The sequence below is a fragment of the Symphalangus syndactylus genome, chromosome 13, assembly GCF_028878055.3.
Source record: "Symphalangus syndactylus isolate Jambi chromosome 13, NHGRI_mSymSyn1-v2.1_pri, whole genome shotgun sequence".
In the NCBI taxonomy this organism is placed as follows: Eukaryota; Metazoa; Chordata; class Mammalia; order Primates; family Hylobatidae; genus Symphalangus; species Symphalangus syndactylus.
In genome coordinates this window covers 65,106,652-65,123,934 of record NC_072435.2, presented here as the reverse complement: position 1 = coordinate 65,123,934, position 17,283 = coordinate 65,106,652, and the positions used below count along the sequence as shown (strand labels likewise).

Below are 17,283 nucleotides of genomic sequence, written 5' to 3'. Positions count from 1 at the left end.
TTTTTTTTATTTTTTCAAGTGACAGGTAAAATTGTATCTATTTACTGTGTACCCTCAGCCAGTCTTATTTATAAAAACAATATCTACTCTGTTTCCTATACCAAGCGTTCTCACATAAATACCCATGCCCTTGTAAGTCATTCAGTAAATTATTGAGTGGCCACTACGTACAATATCCAGCTGGTGAACCACTAGCATCAGAATCACCTGAGATGCTTATTTAACTCAGGCTTTATGAATCAGAAGCTTTAAGAATTGGGCCCTATCTGAAATTTTTCAACAAACTTTAGAAGCAATTTTTATGACACTTAACTTTAGGAATCAACAGTAAAGAATGCATGGTACAAAGTAAAGCAGAAAATTCTCCAAACTACAGTCTAGTTGGATTAACATAATATATACATAAAACAGTGATTTTAAAAATGTATCCAGAGAGTAAAGATAGCATCCTCTATTCTTCCACCTCTCAGAAATTACTCAGTAACAAGGATAATGACAATAATATAAAATTCATTTTCATTGAAAACAGTAGATACCTGAAACCCTGAACTACAATATATGTGAAATACAGTGAATGGCAGAAATACTTTGATAAAAGATATAAATGCCTACAGACTGCAGAAGACAACATCAACAAAGCACACTTCACAAAAGTAAGTGACTTACCTTAGAGACAAAACAAACAATCTTTCATTTGAAATAAAGGAATCAAGTATGTGGACAGGTGGCAGTGTCTTCCCTCAACCTGGTTTATTATAAAAGAGAAGGTGATAGGGCACCATTGGAAGAAGAATCATTCAGACATACCACATATGCAGAAAGCATTGTGTTTGTGAGGCAAAATGGAAAAAATATATATAGACTGTGATGTGAGCAGCCCTGTGATTGCCAATTTCTCTTAGTTAAAAGTAGAAGCTAAAGGAACTCATCTACACAACCTCTGTGTCATAAGCAGAATTGCTATTAGGCTGAAATAAGGTCCAGGCCTCTCAGCACAAACTTTACTGCAAGCAGCATTTCTTAGAAAACCTCTCCTCCAAACATGAGCAATCAATCAAAAAGTAATCAATCATCCAGGCATGGTGGTGCAGGCCTGTAGTTCCAGCTACTTGGGAGGCTGAGGTAGGGGATCTCTTGAGCCCAGGAGTTCGAGGCTAGCTTGGGCAACATAGTAAGATTCTCTCTAAAATATTTTTTTTTAATTTTAAAAGTGTGTATATAAAAACTATACACATTTTACAAAAATATATGCAAACAAAAAGTTACATATTTAATGCATTTGTATGATTGCTTATCCAGGGGAGGATAGGAATAGGAATAAAAAGGAAACCACAAATAAATAAAACTAGCCTTCCATGAATCAATTATGATAATGTGGCATGAACTAATAAGTATGACTAACTCAACTTTCTTAAGTCCTTTCACTTGAAAATTCTTTTTAAAGTAGCAGAACCACAAAAGGAACTTAAATATGAATTGAAAAAGGTAGAGGAAAAAAATAACTATTTAAAAAATGAAGACAAAATTAACACAAGCTTGGAATAAACACTTGTTAAGGGGAAAAAAAAAGCAAAATAAAAAATGTTTTAAGAATCACAAAATACCAGATTGAGAAAAGCAAGTTACATGAAATGAAAATGAAAAAAAGGGATTAGAGAGAAAATTATGTAAATGGAAAGAAACAAAAGAAATCCAATATGTATATAATCTAACAAAAGAATCTAGAAGTTGGAACAGGAAAAAAAAAAGCAGATAAATATTTTGAGACACTTTCCAGAAATAAAAGACCTAAATCTATATATTGAAAGAGCATATCATATCCCAAATTAAAAAATGTCAAGAATAATCAAACCAAGACCTAGTCTAGCATAGCTACTGGATTTCAAAGATAATGAAAGAATCTTTCGTGCATCCAGAGCAAAATGATCAAGACATCTATAAGGGGGAAAAAATTAAAATGTAATTCTAAAGGTTTCATACCCAAGGATTTCATACCAGAGAAACTTATTCAAATAAAAATATAATGAACACTTTTGAACATGCAAGCAATATGGTTTTCATATTGCCCATTTTTATAGGATATTCATAGAAAATGAATTTCAACCACCAAAGGGACGAATTTAGAAATATGGGCAGTGGGAGGAGACTGGTAGCAATCATTAAATCCATTATCTAGGGAAGTAAGTCTAAAATAACATTGAGAATTATGGTCATAGAACAGAGAGTAACTGTTGTGAGTCTTGACAATATCACAATGAAACAACCAACAAAAGCTGAAAGAGAAAAGAAATAAGGTAAACACTACAAAAATAATATAATTAGGGGGTAAAGAGGTGAGGAACAGGAAATACACTGTTCAATGCTTTCAATAATATATAAAAAATAGTTTCAAAGTTATTAAGATGACCACTGGAACAAAAATGCAAAACTTTCAAGTTCAAAAAACATGCATACGCAAAGAATATATATACAGGCCATATAGTGAAAAATAAATGAGCACTACAAACAAAGCCTAACAAAAAAACAAAAGATAGGTAAAGTAAGATAAAACATGACATGACTTTCTTTTCAATAAGCACTGAAAATTTTCAATTAATTTTCTCAACTGGGATATCAGGGCAAATCTCAACCTTGTGCTATATACATAAGATACAGTGAAAATAAAATGATTTAGAAAGGTGGAAAATAAAAAGATAGGTGAAGGCATACCAAGCAAATTAAAACCAAGATCAAGATTTTATCTCAAATTCAAGAAAAAAGTATTAAATGAGACAAAGACAGGCACTTTATAAAACATGAGATGCAAAATTAAGATTTTACACTTATGAATATCAATGTACCAAATAACATAGAATTGAAATTTATAAAGGAAAACTACATCAAATTCAAAGAGAAATCCACAGAAAATGTGACTAGTTAATTTATCTCATCCAGAACACACTAAGTGGCCAAAAATTAAGTAAGGATATAGAAGACCTAAATAACATAATTAGCAAGGTAGACTGTATATGTACATTTATATATTTATAAGTTTATATAAATATGTGAGCGAGAATAATACATTTTCTTTTAATGTACCATAGACTAGTCACAAACATTAAGTATCTAAAGGTGCTTCAGATAGGCCTAAAAATTTTGTCTCTAATGGACAAGGGAAATGTTCCTTTAGTCTCAGCCCCCTTTATTATTTTTTTATTTTTTTAATTCAGCTCTTTTTTTAACATTTAAATGAGTACAAATGAAGAAAAAGAGTGAAATAAGATTGTACACACTCATTTCCAATTTTAAGAATTATCAGTGAAGTACCAATCTGTTTCATCTATATCTCCAACAACTTCTTGCCATCCTGCATTATTTTATATTTAGTTTCTTTATTAACTTTATTAAGGTATAATTTACATACCATAAAATTCACTCATTATAAGTATATGAATCAATAATTGTTAGCAAATGTATAGAGTTGTGCAACCACACTACATTCCAGTTTAAGAACATTTCCATTATCCCCAAAGATCCTTCATGTCCATTTGCAATAATTTTACTCTTACCCCCAGGTCTTGGCAACCACTAATCTGTTTTCTGTCTACGTATTTGTCTTTTCTCTCAACTCCTTTTAACTACAGCTAGCTTCTCTTTTGTTTCATTTGCATATTGAACTTCCAGCTTGGAAAAAAAAAGTTTGAAAACCATTATGACACACACTTACTTAAATAACAATGTGAAAATATATTTTGTTTTAAATTTAAGATGTACATCCCATGTGCAAAATATATGGAATGGAATGCTCCAAAGCAGCAGTATCCAGTATGTGATCTAACTGATCCTGGTTAGGTAGAACACAGAAACTTTGCAAAGACTATCTCAAAAAGGAATTTGAGAAGTTTGGTCCAAACATGGATGTTTATTGTATGTGGGGTATCTACAGTGAAAGAGGGGAGAAATGCTTTAATACTAATTTAAGCATTAAAGTGGTCTGATGCTCCTTGCATCATTCATCGGGTGTGTTTTTGATTTGAGCTTTGCAAGAAAGCTTTTCCTGGTCTAAGAATAGAAATTATCGTGGTTGTCAACACTCTTCATGCCTGTACTCCTAACCTAACCGTCATCAGTTTGGGCAAAGACAAAACAGCATATGCAGTCTGGGTTTACTTTAATGCAGTCAGAAGTGTAGGTTATGGGTATTTGTTAAAGAGATGTTTTGAGGTCAAGAACTTTGGGGAATTAAAGAGCTCTCACTCGCCCAACTTATTCAACATTCAGGGGCCCAAGAGATTGTGCTTTCTTGTTCTGATGAAACATCTGAATATACTGAATTTGAAACCACAGGGGAAAGGAAGGGCTTTTGTTTCAGAAAGTAAAAATGTCAGGCATAAACCAGGCATATGAGTTGAGCTCAGGTCAACCGCCTTGAGCTTAATGGAATTACAGATTTTGAGGAGTTGCTGTACTATTTTGGTAGAAATAAAGTCCAAATTTTAGAAGACATATTCTGATGAACATGAATCATACTTTAAGTTTCTGCAGCTGCTTTTGGTGTGCAAACCCCAAGATGTGTTTGAATTACCAAGTGTCTCCCCTATCTGTGCAGCTTGATTGCAAGAGGAATTTAATTTCACAGACCTGAAAGGGAAACATGCTATCAAAAAAGACAAAATTTAATTAGAATTTGAGTAGTGGTATATGAATCACAAAATTATCCTAAATTTTATTCTTCCATGAAACTACTGAAATCCAGACTGATGGCAATCACACTATCAGAAACAAAAATTTGGAGTAGAAATTCAGCTATATACTACTTGAATACAGTCTAGACGGTTCAAGAATTGTTTAGTCACATATATAACTGGATCATCATTGACATAATCAAAATTAATTAACAAGTTTCTGAATCAGGTAAGTATCTTTCAGGACCAAAAATACTCTGGCACCATCCCTGTGTGAAATTATTCTTGCCAGACAAGCAGGCACTTTTGGCCACAAGAAATGGGCATCTGTCCCCAATTCAGTGCTAGCAATGCCAACTTAGGGCCCAGATGATTCAGGTAATTGTAGAACCTGACCTTAAGGCAAAGAGTTGGAAACAGTGTTACAAGTACCTGAATATTGCTTAGCCTGATATTTTATAAGAAGTAAATGAACAGCACATACTCCTAATTGGTCTGTCTCTTGGGGTCCTGAAATTTCCAGTATATTGCAATTATGAGGCTTTTTTTTTTTTTTTTTTTGAGATGGAGTCTCGTTCTGTCACCCAGGCTGGAGTGCAGTAGTGCAATCTCAGCTCACTGCAACCTCTGCCTCCTAGGTTCAAGCAATTCTCATGCCTCAGCCTCCTGAGTAGCTGGGATTACAGACACCTGCCACCACACCCAGCTAATATTTTGTATTTTTAGTAGAGACCAGGTTTCACCATGTTGGACTAGGCTGGTCTCAAACTCCTGACCTCAGGTTATCTGCCCGCCTCACCCTCCCAAAGTGCTAGGATTACAGACCCGAGCCACCACTCCCAGCCCAATTATTAGGCTTTGAGTAACATCTAGGCAAGAGATATGAGTCATACCTAGTTTTGGTAGGCTATATGTGCATTTTTATTAACAGAGTTGATTAGGAGAGAATTCAGGCCACGTGCTTATAGATTTCTAATTATTCCTAAAATGTAAACATTACTATTCTAAAGAGTTAGAGAAGACTTCTGGCATGAACATGAGTGGGTATATTTGTATTTTCTCTTTTCTATCTTTGAAAATCATTCTAGATATAAAAGGATAAAAACACAAACCCCACCTTCCAAAATCTGCAAGTCCATTTTTTTTTCTTTTGCAGAGTACGACACAAATATACTGCCCAGGTTCTAAAACATGTATAAGAGTTGACAAAATCAGCTGAGGTTGAACAGAAATTGTATAGGAAAAAATAGGAAAAACAGAGACCAATCTCAGCTGCAAGAAGGCTCAGCTAGACACTGCAAGCAAAAGTATAACTCCTGAAGGTAAGAGACATCCTGAGTTATAGAAACATTATCCTTGTTTACAAAAGTGGATGTGGGAACTGGGGCAAACCATGCTGGCAACAAAAGTCCCCTGTACCCAATTTGATTCAAAAAGACAGTGCAAGTGAGACTACACAAAGAATCACACAGATAAGCCATATTCACAGGAAGCAGTCTGTTCATGTGGCAGCAGAGAAGTGAGTCTGCACTTAGTCAAAAACAGCTTCTTCCTAACCTTGCTCCCATACATACCAGAACTCTTGCAAATAGTTGGTCCAGGAAGACCCAGTTGACTCAGTGATAATAAATAGGAAAGGGAAAGGAAGTAGCACATCGCCAATACAAAGAAACAATAACAAAATTTTAGAAAAAGGAGCAAAAGCTAACAGATGAAGAATGCTTTACAAGTGAAATGGTAGCTTTGGCAGATGAAATTTTTAGAAATAACTTCCCCTGAATTAGAGAAAAGAATGAACCATAACCTCAATAAAAATATAATTATAAAACATAAATATAGGAATTTGAGGAAGATTTAGAGAGATAGGAGGGGATAAAATGCAACGGAAGAATTCAGAAAAGAAGTAGTAGAAAAAACAAAACCATCACAGAAATAAAGACAAAATTAGAAGGAAAGTGAGAAAGAAAAGAAACATAAGGGAAGATAATAAATATAGAGAAATGAAAAAAAACAAGCAAAATGAAATGAAAAATAGAAAGGATTAGACACAAAATAATATATACAGAAAACAGGCAAAGGAGGTTTTTTTAAAAAAAACTTATAACTAGTGCCCCCAAGGAAAAGATCCAAAATAATGGAACAAACAAATACTTAAAGATATGACTGAAGAAAACTTTTCTCAAAAAAACAAAAAGTACACCTGTTTATTGAAAGGATGTAGTATACGCCAGGGACATTTTACCTGACATAATTACTGACTACAATGAAAAGGAAGTAATCCTTTGGAGAGGCTACAGATAATCAATCAAATCCTTTGTAGAGGTTGCAGATAATCAAACCACTTATAAAGGGAAGTGCCAGGCTGTCCTTAAATCTCTACACAACAACATCTGTTCCAAGAAGACATTAGAGCAATGTATACAAGATACTCAAGTACAAAAAGTGGACACAAAGTCTTTATGTCTAGCCAAACTGTCTTTCAAGTATAAAAACTACAAAGAGTTTAAAATATGCAAAAATTCAGCTAGCACTGTTTCTATTAGACCTTCTTAGGAAAAATACTAAAGATGAACTTTAGGTAACAAAAGATAATGGGCACAAGGCCAGTAGAAGGACTGCTTGTGAACATTGTATCATTAACGAATGATGTCTTTCCTTTGTGCCCTCTGGGAATTCATCCATCACCAGCCAAATCCCCTATATCCTTAGCCTCTTTTCTGAACATTTCATTCACTCTGTTGCTCTAGAAAACCAGCTGTCTCCTGAGGATATGCTTCCCCTGAAGCCATCTTACATAGTGGCTGCTTTTTTTCTTCCACTGTCTTTATATATCTGGGCCTACATTTGGGGAAGGCTGCCTCTTTGCTCCTCATTGCCACTTTCAGACTTTTCTCACTTGCCTCCCTAAAATTCTCCCAAGTTAAATCTCATGTTATCAAATTAACTCACCCAAAAATGTTCATTTTTGCTGTCATCTATTGACACCTAGGTCAGTCTTTTCCGTTTCTCAATGCTATTAGCTCCAATCTGATAATCTCTCTCTTTAGTCTTAATTCTTAGTGATTTCAACAACTAAGGTAGGTGATCCTTCCAACACCATAGTTTGTCAGTTTTTTTAACTTCTTTGCTCAAATAACCTTGTTCTCCACCACACCTCAGTCACTCACCCTATGGTCATGCTCTAGATTGTGTCATTATCAATAACTTAATTATCTTAGTTTCATCATTCTATTCCCTGACATCTCACTTTCTGTCTTTCTAATTTACTCCCTTTGACACCCCATGATGGTTAATACTGAGTGTTAACTTGATTGGATTGAAGGATACAAAGTATTGACCCTGAGTGTGTCTCTGAGGATTTTGCCAAAGGAGATTAACATTTGAGTCAGTGGACCAGGCAAGGCAGACTCACACTTAATCTGGGTGGACACCATCTAATCAGCTGCTAGCAAGGCCAGAACATAAGCAGACAGAAAAATGTGAAAAGAGAGACTGGCCTAGCCTCCCAGCCTACATCTTTCTCCCATGCTGGATGCTTCCTGCCCTCAAATATCAGAGTTCAGGTTCTTCAGTTTTGGAACTTGAACTGGCTCTCCTTGCTCCTCAGCCTGCAGACGGCCTATTGTGGGACCTTGTGATTGTGTGAGTTAATACTTAATAAACTCCTCTTTATCTATAAATATATATATATTTATATATATATATAGTCCACTAGTTCTGTCATATATATATATATATATTCCATTAGTTCTGTCCCTCTAGAGAACCCTGACTAATACACACCACAACAATCCTTTGAGCCCTAATCAAGGGGGGAAAGTGGCATATATACAAAGTTATTTATTGCAGCATTGTCCCTGATAGAATATTACAAACACCCAAATGTACATCTTAAAAGGCTAGGTTTAAAAAATTATTCAAGGGCTGGGTGTGGTGGCTCATGCCTGTAATCCCAGCACTTTGGGAGGCCAAGGTGGGTGGATCAGTTGAGGTCAGGAGTTTGAGACCAGCCTGGCCAACATGGTGAAACCCCATCTCTATTAAAAATACAAAAATTAGCCAGGCATGGTGGCAGGCACCTGTAATCCCAGCTACTCGGGAGGCTGAGGCAGTAGAATCACTTAAGCCCAGGAGGTGGAGGTTGCAGTGTGGCGAGATTGCACCATTGCACTCCAGCCTGGGTGACAGAGTGAGATTCTGTCTTTAAAAAAAATAAATAAATAAAAATAAAATGTGTTTAAGGAAGGGAGCAGTTACTTGAGCCAGGAAACAAAGAAGTATATGGAGAGGGCTGCCTGACAGGAGCTGTCGCCTTCACCCAGAAGGTACAGCCAGCCTGTGGTGGTGACACAGCAAGGGAGGAACCTTGGAAATAAATACTCAGCCTCCCTCTTATCGCTCTCTCTTGTTTTTTGCCATTGACTCAGAAACTGAATAATAGTTATTAAATTACATTTTTTAGGTCACTTTGAGAAGATGAGGTATCAAACAGCCACTACTATTAGGCAAGGTACAAGTATCACAACACTAGTGCCATCTGAGAATCCATGTCAACCCTTAGCTAAGGAAGTAGCTCCCGACCCGGAGATCTCTGGGTCCTTGAGGGCTCTTAAAGTAGCTATGGAGCTCGTTGAACTATTTTCAACATTTCAAAAAGATATCACGTAGCGATTGTACATCCATCCTCAATAAAACTGCACAAGCAAACTGAAATGTGATGTTTTCTAGCTTTGAGTTGATGTAATATGAACTCAATGCCGACCAGAAGTGTGATAGGTGGTTTTATACAACTTTGATTAATAAAGAAAGGAGCATCATTTTAAAGAGAAATGACTCCAAGTGTAGATTCCAAGAATAGGGAAGTTCCAGGTCCTTCTCAATTTTAGACAGTCACTGAATCTAGGAGGTACTGTTTATAATTTATAAAATTATTTTACCACTGAAAATCACAAAATATATTCCATTATTAGGATATCATAACTAAAAGATATATATTGCTATTTGTTTACCTGGAATTATTAACTATTTATATGATAAATAATCAACAGTGTAACATGTTTACATTAAAAACATTAAATAATATCATGTTAAATAGACACATATTGTCTGGTTGTAAATTTAGTGGTCAGATTAGATTTTTTTTAAGAGTCTGGAAGCACTCTTTGGTTCACTCAACATTACTAGTCAAGCACCTCTCAGGGCTGGATTACATAGAATTTTGTCCTGTCTATTTGGTATGATCAATTTTTAAACAGTTTCATGCAGAATTTGCCTTTTGTTTTACAGCAAAGTCTGTGTTATTAAGCTTCTCTGATAAATAAATCAAAAGGGTACTAGAAGAAAGAATATTTTGTATTCTGTAATACAATTACTATCTCAAGGGGTTAGTTGACTTTTAAAATAAAGTAACAGGGTTCATTAAAGTCAGGAAAATTTGCAGGTTTCAGAAATGCTATAGTTAAATATTTTAGGGTAATTGGGGGAAGGGTACCAGGGTGATCTTCAGAGGCTTAGCAGTGAGTTGGAGACAGAGAAGGAAGAGCTGCCTAGAAAATAGAAAAAGCAGATGGAATTCCTGTTCCTTCCCGTAAGGGATCATTAAGTTCAAAACTGTCAAGATGTCAAAGCATTAACAAGATTAAAAACAAAAGATAAAAGGTTTTCCTCCAAAACAAGCCTGAAAACTGAGGTGCTTTTGATCTGGAAGACATGTAAAATTTCCCATGTGGTGGTGGTTTTCTTATCAATGAACACTTGAAACCCCTTGTCAGGGAATGCAGTGTGACCTGTCTCCCAAGGTCTCACCTTTTAGCCATTGCCTGACTAATTTCATCTGCCTCCACGATAGGGCTCACAAAACCAGGCTGGGCAAAGTCTGATCCATAGAATTCTATTTCTCTATCCATTCAAGACACTTATTCACTAACAAAGTAACTCAAATGGAAAAGCTTTGGTAATATGCAAAAATAAAAAACAATCTCCTCTCAGGGTTCAGAGCCTCCTGGGAGAGAAGCATACCTTATCAATGTCACAGACCTTCATTTGAAAAGCTAGCAGATCCCAGTCAAGGGCATAAGCTCAACTGCCAGAGCCAGGGCAAAGTGCAATGGGCCATCATTAATGTAATCACAAGTATCAGATCAGTAAAGCTCCAGACAGGCATGGTGACTGATTTTAAATAAGATCTTTCTTTTCAAATTATTCTTGTACGTTAAAGCTATCCTCCCCCAAAGACTTGTACAATAATGTAAAACTTGGGAGACAACCTCAATGTCCATCAATAGGGAAATGGCAAAATAAATTATAGCATATCCATTCTCTTGAGTCTTGGGCATTTGTTAAAAAGGATAAGTTTGATCTCAAAATACTAACATTAAAAAAATGGAGCTTTTAACAAATAGGACAGGAAAATACGATTCAGTTTTGCAAAACAAGTGTATTGGATGCAATCTTTGTGCACCTCCTCAGATTTTCTCTACTGCCTCTTTTTTTTCTGAAAGTAATCTCCACACCCCTATCGTACCCCTACCACAACCACTGCCTTTACTGAGCTCCTAGGGCTGGCCAGAGTTCGAATTGGAACCCCGAGCCTGCATGGCCATTAGTCCTGACATGCTGAGCCCTATCAGCATTGAGCTGTCACTCTTTTTCTAGATTTAGATGAAATGCCACACTATGGAGCGAGTGGGGCGGGGGGCAGGATTGGCTTCCTGACTGTCTGCCGAGGGCTGGAAATACAGGAAATTATCTTTTTAGGGGGTGAAATTTGGCCCATGGGATATGAGAGGGTACCAAGGAGAAAAACATCTCTCCCCTTTCTTCCTGCAGTGGGCTACTCTGAAGCGTGGTTTCTTCTTGCAGCTTTTCCAGAGGTGTCCTGCATGCTGAATGGACATGTCTGCCAAGCATCTGCTATGTCTTTGCCAGGCCCCTTGTGAAATGGTGCTCTTAAGACTTCTCAACAGAATATGACCGAAGAATTAAGGTTAGTGGTGGAAACAGCAGTTACAAGTGAGAGCTATCATTCTGTGACCTAGATCAAGGCCTTGTATCCAAAACTTAGGGTCTAAGTCTCCTTTTAAGTAGCTCCAGAACTGCAATAACAACACTTTTCCAACTTTAAATTACAGGCATGAATGAAGAACACAGGTGACACAGGCAAATTATATTTACTTATGCAATATAAATTATCCTGATACTTTGTGCCAGGAAATGTTCTAAGTGCTGGGAATTTAGCAGTGAAGAAAGGGGACAAAAATCCTCACCCACATGGAGTTTATTTTCTAGAACCGGAGGGGAGTGGATTGGGAGAACAGTAACCAAGGGTATCAAAAATTCATTTTAGCCCTTAGTTTCCTAGCAAAGCCAGCTCTGAAAAAAACCTGTCAAAGGAAGATTTCTGTCATTTCCTTCCCTGGGGCTAGAAGCCTTTTGCATCATGTTTAGCAGCTTTCCCACTTCCACCCCTCCCAAAGGCTTACTCTGGGCTGTGTGTCTGGTCAGCTGTGTGTCTTTTCCCCCAGGAGTTGCTCATTGTGTTTCAAGGCTGTTAGCTCAGCTAATGTGTTTTTTTATTTTAATAACTTCATAATACTAATAGTCTGTGATATTGGCAGAGTGCTTTTGTATTTACAGAGCATTTTCACTTACAGTAACCATTTTATTCATACTCCAACTCCCATGATATAGTCAGAACAGGTTTTATTTTCCTCCTTTTGCTACTGAAAAGACTGATGTCTGAGAAGTTACATCCTTTGCCCAGGGTCATCCAGCTAGGAAGAGCAGAGTCAACATGAGGATCCTTCTAACTTCTTAATAGTGTTATCGCCTCTGTACTTTTGGGGCTATTTCTCTCCAGATAGAATTTTAATTATTTTGATCACATCTAATTATAATAACACTATGGGTAAAAATGCGGAGCTCCAGAGTGGGCTGGTGGAAAAGAATACCTGGGGCAGGTGTGTCTTTGGTATCTTAAATAAATTCGATAGATTTTCTTTTCCACCTTCAGATAGAGCCAATGCTGTCAGAATCACTTTCAAGTAATAGATATATTGACTGATTAGACTAAGTAATAACAGCCGTGGGACAGTGTTTATAGGCAACTAGGGCGCTTCTGGTACAGCTGCAGTTCTTTCTCTCTGCATGCTGGTTGTCAGGAGCCAACTGTCCCCACCCTGCCCCCCTTCACCCCCACTCCAGAGTCAGCATCCAGAAGACATGATTTGTTCTCCCATTCCCCCCATATCTGATATTGCTAGGGTGACCATGTAACTATTGTCTGGGAGAAAAAGGAGAGAAAAAGGAGGCGCTATTAAATAATCACACCAGGACAACAGGTGTAAACCAGGACTCTACATTTCACCACTGAACAAGGGGCGAAAACTTCAAAAATAATAATAATAATAATGATAATTGATTACAAAAGAAGTCCTGAAAAGTTGCATGTTACATAAATGAAATTTCAAATATATAGGAAAGCTAGCTAATTAAGGAATTCTTAACTATAAATTCTTTGGAAACGTAAGAAAAAAGTTTCACAAAACACTTTACTATCTTTTATGTAAGGCTGTAAAATTTAAATTTTCTATACAGTTTCTTAATACATGCAATATATATTGGCTGCTGCTACACATAGTCGAATATTTAATTCTCACAGAAAGCCTGTGGAACGGTATGCCTTGTTAAGATAGCATGCTAGAACAGACACTACTGCCCACCCTACCAACAAAATCTTTATTCATATCATTTGCTTTGTTTTTTAATATTGTAAAATAATACATGCTCATTACAAAAAATTAGAAAAATATAGAAAAGTAGAAAACAAAATAAATCACCCATAATCATCACCTCACCAATAACCATTAGTAACATTCTGATGTATTTTTTAAAATGTTTGTATTTGTAAAACTATTTTTGACTTAGTTGTGATCGTACTATATTAACTATCCTGCTTTTCACTTAAATTATATTACACGTATTTTGCCATCCCGTTATGAATTATTTATAAGCCTAATTTAAAATACCTGCACAGTAATCTATTATGTGGGAAACATCTTGTTTACTTAACTATTCCCAGTTTGTAGGGCATTTGAGTTGTTTCCAATTTCTTATTATAAATAATGCCACAATGAAGACTTCATACTAAAAGCTCATTTGGTAGTTCATGTTATTTCTTGAAGCTGGATTTCAGAAACTGAAATTATCTTAAAGTAAATGAACATATTTTAGGTTCTTGTTACATATTTGAAATTGCCTTCCAACAGGTTTTTCTTCAGTTTACACACCCATCAAAAATAAATATGACTCTCAGCAGCACTGAATATTTTCATATATGAAACATATGGTTCTTTTGCGTTTCTTTGATTTCTACAGAGGTCTAGCATTTTCCCATATACTGACTAACCTAATTGCATTTTCTATATTTTTGTTCATATTATTTGTACACCAGAGTTGTTACTAAAAGTACAAATTCTAAATATCTATAAAATTACCTTAAAGAGTTCTTCATGTTTTGACTTGATAAAAATTACAAGATCTGGCCGGGGGCAGTGGCTCACACCTGTAATCCCAGCACTTTGGGAGGCCGAGGCGGGTGGATCACCTGAGGTCAGGACCAGCCTGGCCAACATGATGAAACCCTGTCTCTACTGAAAATACAAAAATTAGCCAGGCATGGTGGCGTATGCCTGTAATCCCAGCTCCTCGGGAGGGTGAGGTAGAAGAATCACTTGAACCCAGGAAGCAGAGGTTGCAGTGAGCTAAGATCATGCCACTGCACTCTAGCCTGGGTGACAGAGCGAGACTCCATCTCAAAAAAAAAAAATTACAAGATCTAATAGGAATTATTACATGGATTAAGGAATGAGGAAAATATACAGTTTTCCATATGACATTAATTTCCATCCTCATTGAGAATTGGTGGAACCCTGAGCCTTGGAGGCATCTAAGGCAATGTTCTTAGTCTCAGTCAGTGAGGGTCATATTCTGTATTCATAGTCTAAGTTTCCTGATTGCCTTCCTCTGTGTTTTAATGTTTAGCTATTTCATGCCTCCTCTTGTAGAAGCTGAAGCAGATATTACCGCCATCTGAACAGATAAGAAAATAAGGGTTCAGATAGGCATGTGACTTGCACAAGGTCACACAGCTGGTAAAGAGTAGAACCCTTTCTGATTAAAATCCTCACGTTCATTCGACTGGTATTCCACCTGAAGTCAGATGTTTAAGAACATTCAGGAAAAGGAGGAAGAAAGAGACCTGAAAAATTTATTAAAATAGCAGCCATTAAGTACTAGAGATGCCTTAGCCAGACTGTACTGAGCATTAACAAGATAAAAAGCATTCATTTCATATGCTCCAGGTTTTACTTTTCAATTTATACAAAAATTCCTACTTATCCACAGCCTGGCTCTTTTAAGTATTATCTTACTCGAGAGGCAGTAGAGCATAGTGGATGAGTTTAGGCTCTGAAATCCATCTGCCTGAATTTTAATCCCAGCTTTGCCATTTGCTACCTGTTGTAACCTAGGAACATTACTCAAATGCTCTGTGCCCTCAGTTTCCTAAACAGTACAGAGAAAAAGTATAATAATAATAGTACTCACCATATAGAGTTGTAGGGAAGAGTACATGCATTAATACACGTAAAACACATGACATGGTGCCTAGCCTGTGGAAATATGCAAGTAATGTTAGTTGTTGTTGCTGTCATTATACCATTATATGTATTGATTCATTTAACCTCATGACAACCTATGATCCTGTGACAACCTTACTGTGATCCCCCTTTGACTAATGAGAAAACAGAAGTTATACTAATTATAAAAACATAGCATAAAACACTATTCAAACCTAAAAGAGAATCTCTGGCTTTAAGTGTGAACTAGATTTGAAAAACACAATACATCAATGAAATATAAAAAGTTAAGGGAAATAAGTTACATTTTACATCAAAAACAAATTAAGTAATATGAGATGCTAACATAAAACATTTTTGTCGGCACTGAATGTGCAAGAAATATTGTAGAGATTTTTAGATGTTTTTATTTGTATCATGAAGAATCCTTAGAAAAAAACTGTCTAACCCAGAAGTGTAGCAGGGATGCTGACAGATGTTACAGCCATCCCCCTTTGTACTATTTAAATACCATGGATTCTGTTCTTGATAGACTTGAATGCTTGATTTCAGGTGCCTATGACTCATATTTGTAAATAATTAATACATGTATTAAAAACACATTTTATGCATCAACATATACTTTCATTTTGAATGTAAAGTGCACACACCCCAAACATTTTCTTTAAAAAAATCGATCTTTATGGAAAATAACCATGAATCAAAATTCTAAGGGAAATCAACATAACTAAAATAGTTTTGTGAGTACTGTCCTTATGAAATAAGAATTTGGGAGAAATAGTTACCCTCACCTTCTTCCTCTCATTCCCAGATACAGGAAAAGACCTTAACTGAGGGATAGTTTCCTGCTGTGTCCTCGGAACCCCAGGGCCTGGCTCAGGGAGACAAGTAAGTAGTGACTGAAGATTGTTGCAAATGTGAAGACCTAGAATTTACCAATGAATGACAATTTGAATGTGAGAAGCTTAGAAAAAGAGAAGATGGTGGTCAGCAAGGGAAGAAGAAAAATAAAAACATGGGAAAGAATGACAGGAATGGATATACGCAGAGGACCAAATGGCATCAAACTCACAGCAAATAGGCTAGATTCACCTATTTCAAAAGGAAATTCTTTCTAGCATAAAGAAAAGACAAATATTTAGGGTGATGAATATCTCAACTATACTAATTTGATCTTCAACTCAAATTATACGAATGTATTAAATTATCACCTATACCCTGAAACTATGCACATCTATTATGCATCACTAAATAATTGTTTAACAAAATAGAAATGCTAGAACCGAAAAACTCAATAAAGAAATTAAAACAGAAAGTCAAGCTACTGAAGAGATCCTCGGGCTGTGACAGAAAAAAATAAAATGGCTTATTTCTAAGGGCACTCAACTATTGAGTAAGTCTGAGCCGAAAGGTATAAAGTACCTTTGGCAAATAATAATAATAATAACCACAAAAATAAGCTTCTTAGATAGGCTATTGCTTTGTGGTTATAATAATTATACACTCCACTGGATAGCAAGCAATCTACTTATCTACATGTGTAAGTTTGACTTGAAGTTTCTTCTATTTTTCATCTGCTGGAGTAACTCAATTACTAGGCCATCTGTATTTGCAAATCTGCAAAGTGAATGTTGTCATCCAGTAGCCTTGCCACATGTGTCCTGAGTACTTTTTACATTCTTTAGCTTCCTTGATTCACTTCAGCCATCCTAGAAATTATTGAGTTTCAAATTAGATTAAGTCTCCCTGAGAAGTGAAATAAATATTGGATGGAGAGAAGAAGATTCAGATGGGTGGGGATGAAGAATGAGCCATGTGAAGGGAGCAGGTTTGCTAATAAACCTCACAGAGGATGACCCGAGTACACAATGCAGTTTCGTACTTTTGTCTTAATGCTGCTCATTATAGCCAACTATAATCTCTGCCTGCCTGACAATGGTTTGTCTATATGTCTGTTCCCCCACCTAGACCTGGAATTCCCT

At 36.2% G+C, this 17,283-nt stretch overlaps 1 protein-coding gene across 2 annotated transcripts in view; it reads left to right on the top strand.

The window, feature by feature from the left end:
• Positions 1 to 17,283, top strand: part of BEST3 (bestrophin 3) — an 86,814-nt gene that overhangs the window by 7,706 nt on the left and 61,825 nt on the right. For both annotated transcript variants that reach the window (XM_063614206.1, XM_055236660.2), the window contains exons 3-6: positions 530 to 653; positions 5,821 to 5,986; positions 11,526 to 11,649; positions 16,113 to 16,189. The gene's annotated coding sequence lies outside the window, so the exon portion shown is untranslated. The remainder of the gene's footprint in view (positions 1 to 529; positions 654 to 5,820; positions 5,987 to 11,525; positions 11,650 to 16,112; positions 16,190 to 17,283) is intronic.